Source organism: Solanum pennellii, chromosome 5 (assembly GCF_001406875.1).
Source record: "Solanum pennellii chromosome 5, SPENNV200".
Taxonomy (NCBI): Eukaryota; Viridiplantae; Streptophyta; class Magnoliopsida; order Solanales; family Solanaceae; genus Solanum; species Solanum pennellii.
The window spans coordinates 38,972,563-38,979,414 of NC_028641.1; positions in this window are offsets into that span (position 1 = coordinate 38,972,563).

The window sequence follows — 6,852 nt, forward strand, 5'->3', positions numbered from 1 at the left end:
AAGGAATAAAAGAGTGTTTCTTAAACTACTACAATTTTCATGTCTAGAATAATGAAAAGATAGCATCCCCAAACACGAGGACCTACCAACACTTGGAGCAAGGGTTCCACGTTTCTTCGATCGACCTTCTTAATCTTCAATGTTCGGACCCTACCTTTGTATTTTTATAAAGTATATGGTGAAGTAAGCCACATGTACTATGTATGGGTATATGCACATAAAACATTTAAAGACATGCATGAAAAGGACCATTTCTTTAGAAAGCATGCTAAGTCATTTGAAAGCCTTTAGTGGATAAACAAGAGAGCATAAACAAGATAAGGATCACAAAAACATAAAGTATGACCATAACCCAGACATATCATCATAAGGTCATATTAACACATGTTTAATAGTTCACATCAACATAACATACAAAACATATACCAATAATCTCATCCCAAGCCTACAAGTGTGATGATCATGTGAAGCCCTATAACCCCACATAATCAAGTAAACAACATAGGAACCATAAGTAATGCTTTGCTTCTTACAACTTATATCATAAGTACCCATCACCACCTATAGCAACATAGAGCAATAACATGTTCATCAACATAGACAACACCGTATAAGAACAACATCATATATCATAAGAATTATATATTCAATATTATCATGTTACATGAGAACAGTCTCCTAGGACTTCCGTTAGATTCAACTTGTGTAATGTACAGGTAGAGACTCATACCCCCACCTATTCTAAGCAAACTCCTCAAGTCGCCCTAGTCAATGTCATTTACTTTATTCTTTCATTTTACTTGAGGAAACAATCGCCTTAACTGACATTAGACCATATGATCATGGAATCGGTGTCATGAAACCACACACAAAAAGAAGGTGTCTACTTACCAAGGTAGAACAAAAACATGAACATAACATTCTAGGTGGATCCACTAGCTAGTATTCCTGTAGAGGAAACCGTCACGAGCGGAATCTAGACCCCAGACGAGACCGGCGTCGTTGACCTCTCAGAGGTCGTAGACAAGCCTACATACGTCATTCTTACTTCATCTAGGTTAATTTTAGCTGAAAATTTGAACTTTTTGTCTTCTTACTTAATGCTAAACATTTTAAACTTAACATCATAGGCGTTCAGAAATCAACCATCTAATATGGTGATAATCAAATGAAAGAAACAGTTCATAATTGCTTTAAACGTATTTTTGCCAAAACGCGCTGATACAAAGTATGAAATGAAAGTGGAAAGAAACACTAGTGGAACATGCTCCACTAGCTAAAAATTACATCTAAGCTAGATAATAACGGTAGACATCCTCGAAAGCATGAGGGCCTATCAAGTCCGGATTAAGCTCCACGTCTAGATAGTCGCACCGTCAACTTGTAAGCTCTAGCGTCCACCTGTGCCTGCATCTAAAAGTATAGAATTGTATGGGATTAGTACACACTTGTACTAAGTATGGGTATATGCAAGAACACACCAAGGACATGAATTACTAAGGATAGCTCTTTCCTAACAACATTATTATGGAGTCAAGTCAACTCAAATTGGGATTGGGAAAGTCAATGAACTTTTCAAAACTGGATTAGGAAAGTCATGCTATGAGAGTAACATGCATCATCATACTTATCATATTGCACACAGAACATAACATCTTACATATAGCACATATCATATGCCATGAGACCTTGGAATCATGGACTTGACATTATGACTTTCCAAAATGGGGGCTCAACATATGGGACCTCAACTAGAGAGTCTTCATTAACAAACACAGAGTCTGCTTCATTCATTCATACGTACTTCATTTCATTTCGTTCATAGTCTACTGTGAAAACTAGCTATACCTAGGATGTAGTTTAAGACTTTCATCGGGTTTGCTGTGCAGTGATCAAGAATAACCTAGTGTCATTACTTGAGTCTAGCTCACCTATTGATTATCCTATTCTAACACCTTTGGTATCGTTCATTTCATTATATGCATCATTTGAGGCTGGTCTCATTCATTCATTGGGAACTTTAACTTTAACCGACATAGATCATGTGAGCATCATGAAATCCAGTGTCTCCCCCACACTGAAAAGAGGTGGAATGACTAGCCAAAGTGACCCAAAACATGTTAGCGTACATGGGAATTTAACCCCACCAAATCCGTCTATTGGCAGTATAAGTTCGAAGACTAGGAGATATAAGGAGACCCATACCCGGCATGCCGGACAATCTCATCTCATGAGAGTTACGTGAACCTTCACCCTTCCCGAAAGAAGGCATCACCCCTTATAGCTAGTCTATCGAACCTCAGTATAAAGTTCCATACATTCAACTCATACGTCATAGAAGCTGGCTTCTAGTATGCGGAATTCATAACTCAATCGATGATTTCTCATCTCATCATTAGTATTAAGTGTGTTAATCTTAATACTTTCATTACAGTGTTCATAGAGACTAGTCTCTTCATTAACTTTACACTGTCATATGTGAGTACGTTTTGGTAACATTTACATAGGATCATTCGAGATTTTTCTCATCTTTTACCTTAGCCTCACATCATGTTGTCACCACATTCATTAACATTAGCACAATTGCACTTCATAATTACTTCCCCATTTTACGTGAATGTTCATTTCATCATATGCCAATGCACTTGGTCATTTAGTGTGTTTCACACTCGTACTTAACCCTTCTCGGGTTACTTCATTTATTTACATACATCTTAGGTTAACTTATTCTTAAACATATGCTAGACTTATGGGTCTATACATACTAGCCATGATGCTTCATTCATAGTTCGTTAAGTGACTCATATCTTTCTAAGATAAAGTAGTACAAGACTTATGCATCTTGTAGGTATGCCAAGATTTTGATTTCTATCTAAGTAGATGGCACTATTCTTGAACATTTACTTCACGTATGATTTATGTATCAATACGGAAATTTGGGCAAGAGAACCCAAATTCGAATCCCTTGTACATTACCTACATTTTCCCTTGACTTTACTTTTAGTCTTCGTGACATTGTGACCCTAGATCGAGCCCCAACATCAACATTCTACATTTATTTTTCTCCTTTGATTCTCATCTTATTTTGCCGAAGGGTTGTGGGATCGACCCCCACAACCCCTTTTATTTTTCATGTAAAATTGTGTTGTCCAATTCGCCTAGATCAAGAGGTTGTGGGATCAAACCCCCACAACCTCTTTTTTATTTTACTCTTTATTTTGCTGGAAATTGGGAGGTTGTGGGTTCGAACCCCCACAACCTCCTTAATTTATTTTTATTTAAAATTTGCCTTAGTTATACGTAGGATGTGAGGTTGTGGGATCGATCCCCCACAGTCTCACTTTATTTTCCTATTTAATTCACCCATTCTCCCTTCCAGCCTTGAGGTCGTGGGTTCGATTCCCATGCCTAACACTTCCTTTCTTTTAATTTTATTTCCCTTCATTCGCTGCCTGGAGGTCGAGGGTTCGATTCCCACGCCTCCCATTTTATTTATTCAAATTGTTTCTCTCTCCTTCCTCAACCAGTAGATCCCATTTCGAATCCTCCCAACCCCTTTCCTTTTATTGAAAATTTAAGTTGTCACACGGTTGAGGTCACATGTTCGAATACTGGTGGCATCACCCCTTTAAAATTAATTAAATTTTTTCCAGATTTCTTCACTAAACTTTAGCCTAAACTAAACTTATAATTTTTTACTGGAAACTTATTCATTTTCTTACTTATTTTCATCAATATTTTCCACTTCTAAACTTAGGAAGATTCATGGATCGTTTAACACTTTTTGGGGTGTATTTCATAGATTCGTTTAACCAACATAATGACACTCAAATCAGCCCCACTTCCATTTTAATGAACATCACGATTTACATAGGTTTATACACGTAAAAATGACAATCAAAACAATATCAAACTTGAAGCCTTAACTTGAGACCACATTCACAGTACATTCAGTGTAACCTTTTTGTACATACACACACTTGCTCAAACTTTCGAATACATGGTTGTCTTTCCTATGATTTCAAGTATACAAACAAAATCATGTTGATATCGAAATAATAACATACACCTAAATCTACCAGCAATCATACCCAACCTACGATTCATTGGGAGCTAGTGACAGGGGCATGCAAAAGGGAAACAATCCTAGTTTTCGAATGAATAACCTGAACCTAATGGGATCCCTTGAGAAAGGGAACAAGAGAGGAGAAAACTCATACCTTATTTTGATGTTCAAACCTTGAATTTTCTGACCAAACCCTCTCCAAAACTCACGTCCAAGCCAAGTTTACAACACAAAACTTTCGACGAAAAAAATCTCTGTTTGCCTAACGTGTTCACTTAGATTGTTTTCTTATATTTTCGTGTGAGTTCTTCAAGTGTGAATAACTCTAGTAATTTTTTTATTTTCTTGTATTTGTTTAGGAAGAGAGCAATCCTGAAAAACAAATGGAGAAACGTGAGAGAGATGAGCGTGAGAGAGAGTTAAAAGAGGTGAAGTAGTTTAGACTTAGTCAACTAGGAGACTTAGTCATAAAAACATATTAATTAATAAATAAATAATAATTAATGATAAACATCTGATTTTCCTTTTTAAATCAGACATTAATTAATAATTTATTAAATTAATTCACCAAAAAAACACATTAAATCATTGCTCCCACCTAGGTTCGAACCCGGGTGGAGCAAGACTTAACTTCAAGAGCTCCATTTCGTCTCTCCCCCCCAATTTTCCCCTCCACCTTATTAGATAAATAATTAATTATATATTTAGGTTAATTACGACACTATCCTTATCCTGGAAAAAGACCTTTTATCCCTACACCCTTCAAACCTAAGATTTCTTCTTTTTAAGTCCGGTAAAGACTCATTCGAGTAAATCTTCGTATTCGAGAGCCCTATATGGTTGGACCAAACCTTTCCAATCTAAACTAACTCCCCAAGTTAGTTGGATTGGCTTTAGTAAGGGTTTCGATGTCTGGTTCTACGCGCTTCAATCCGTGTGAACCCTGGTCTAATCATAGGCATTCTTGACAGATTAAGCATTTCTTATCTTATTCATTTTTAGGGTTGTTACAGAAACATAGTTCAATAACTAGGAGATATATTAGAGACCCATAGTTCCCATATTACATGGCAGCCTTTATCTCATGAGAGTCATTGTACACCTACCTTCCAACTAGGGAAGTGACACCTCTCATATCTAGTTCACTCGGTGCTAAGCTAAAGTCACTTTTTAAATTGTCTTTATGTTATCATTAATCATCAATCTTATCATAGGACATAAGAGTTAACTCCTCGTATAAACATGATCATACCTCACTAAGTTGAACATGAGAATTTCCTTTTATTACAACCCTTCATTAGTGAGATTAACATATCACAGTCATTTTATGTAAGGAACACAAGAGAAGCATCATCAACTTTGCATTATCATACCCTTACCATGATCACACATTGAACATATTCATAGGTCATCATATATGCATAGAAACATCATACATACTTCAATTTCATAACAACATCAATTATAGACCAACATCAACATAATAGAGTAATCATGACATTAGAAGACTTCCCCATTGCTACCAACAATCTTCATCAAGAACATACATTCAATTCACCACAACCATCCAATAATATAGTGAAATACACAATAATGTAAACAATCCCAACCACTCTAGTCATACACAAGACCAATTCATAGTTAGGGTTAAGGGAAAGGGTTCATTTATGAGTTGGTTCAAGCAATAATTCCAATCCTAACATTACACGACTTTAAGAGAATGATATAGCATAATCGAACTCTGTTATTTATGGAGAGAACATGCTTCACATGACAACCAACAATACCATATCAATTATTCAACAATAAATACTCAATTAGCCATAGAAAATCATAATTCATCATCATTAGTCATAAGTTGCGAGGTTGGAAGAAAACCCACTTGTAAAGTAAAACACCAATGAATTTGAATTTTTAGAAATCGTCTTTGGAAGGACCTCTATGGAAAAGGAATCCCAAGAGTGAAGAACCATACCTTATTGACTTCTTCCTCAAGCTTTCTTAATCTTCGATGGTGGTTCAATAGAGAGTGTTTTGGGAGAGATGAGATGGATTTGGTAATTCTGATTTGGAGTGCGTGTAAAAGGTTTAAAACTGATCTAAAACCAGTATAAACTTGTCCCCTAAATTACATAAAATATCCCTCACAATATTGGGTCTTTTTGTGGAACTAACTTGACTTAAAAACAACGCGGACGAATTTTGAAGTGGTTGCGCGTCGCGGGGCAAATTTCAATTCTTTTTTTGAGAATTTGGGTCGATAATTGAGCCTCGTGGAGGCCCCTCGTCATGAGGGGAAATTTGCGTAGCCAGTTCTGGCTGCGCAACGCGCAATGGACTTCACATCTTGTCTTTCGCAAGCTTCTTCGGCAGCTTGCTTGCCAATGTTCGGATCCACCTCAAGGACACTTCGGGTGGTCCTTGGGGAGTCGTTAATTTAAGTTTGCACCCTTTGTAATATATTTTGCCTATGTTAAGTGTTTTTACAAGTTTTAGACTTCATTTGACACTCCCAAACCTTCACCAACAGAGGGATATCTACTAGTATAATTTAGCTAGTTTCAAGACGTCAAAGTCTTTCTTTGTTGTTTGGCTCTAACCTTTTCTAATTGAGTTTAATACATTAATATAGGTCTGGAAACATAATTTTAACAATATTTTAATAGGCTAAGATCCATTCTAAGTCATGGGACTTCTGGAGTGTTACATTACCCCCCGCTTAGGGACATTCATCCCCGAATGAAACAAAAATCTTTTTGGAGGATAAGGATAGACTCAATACTAGC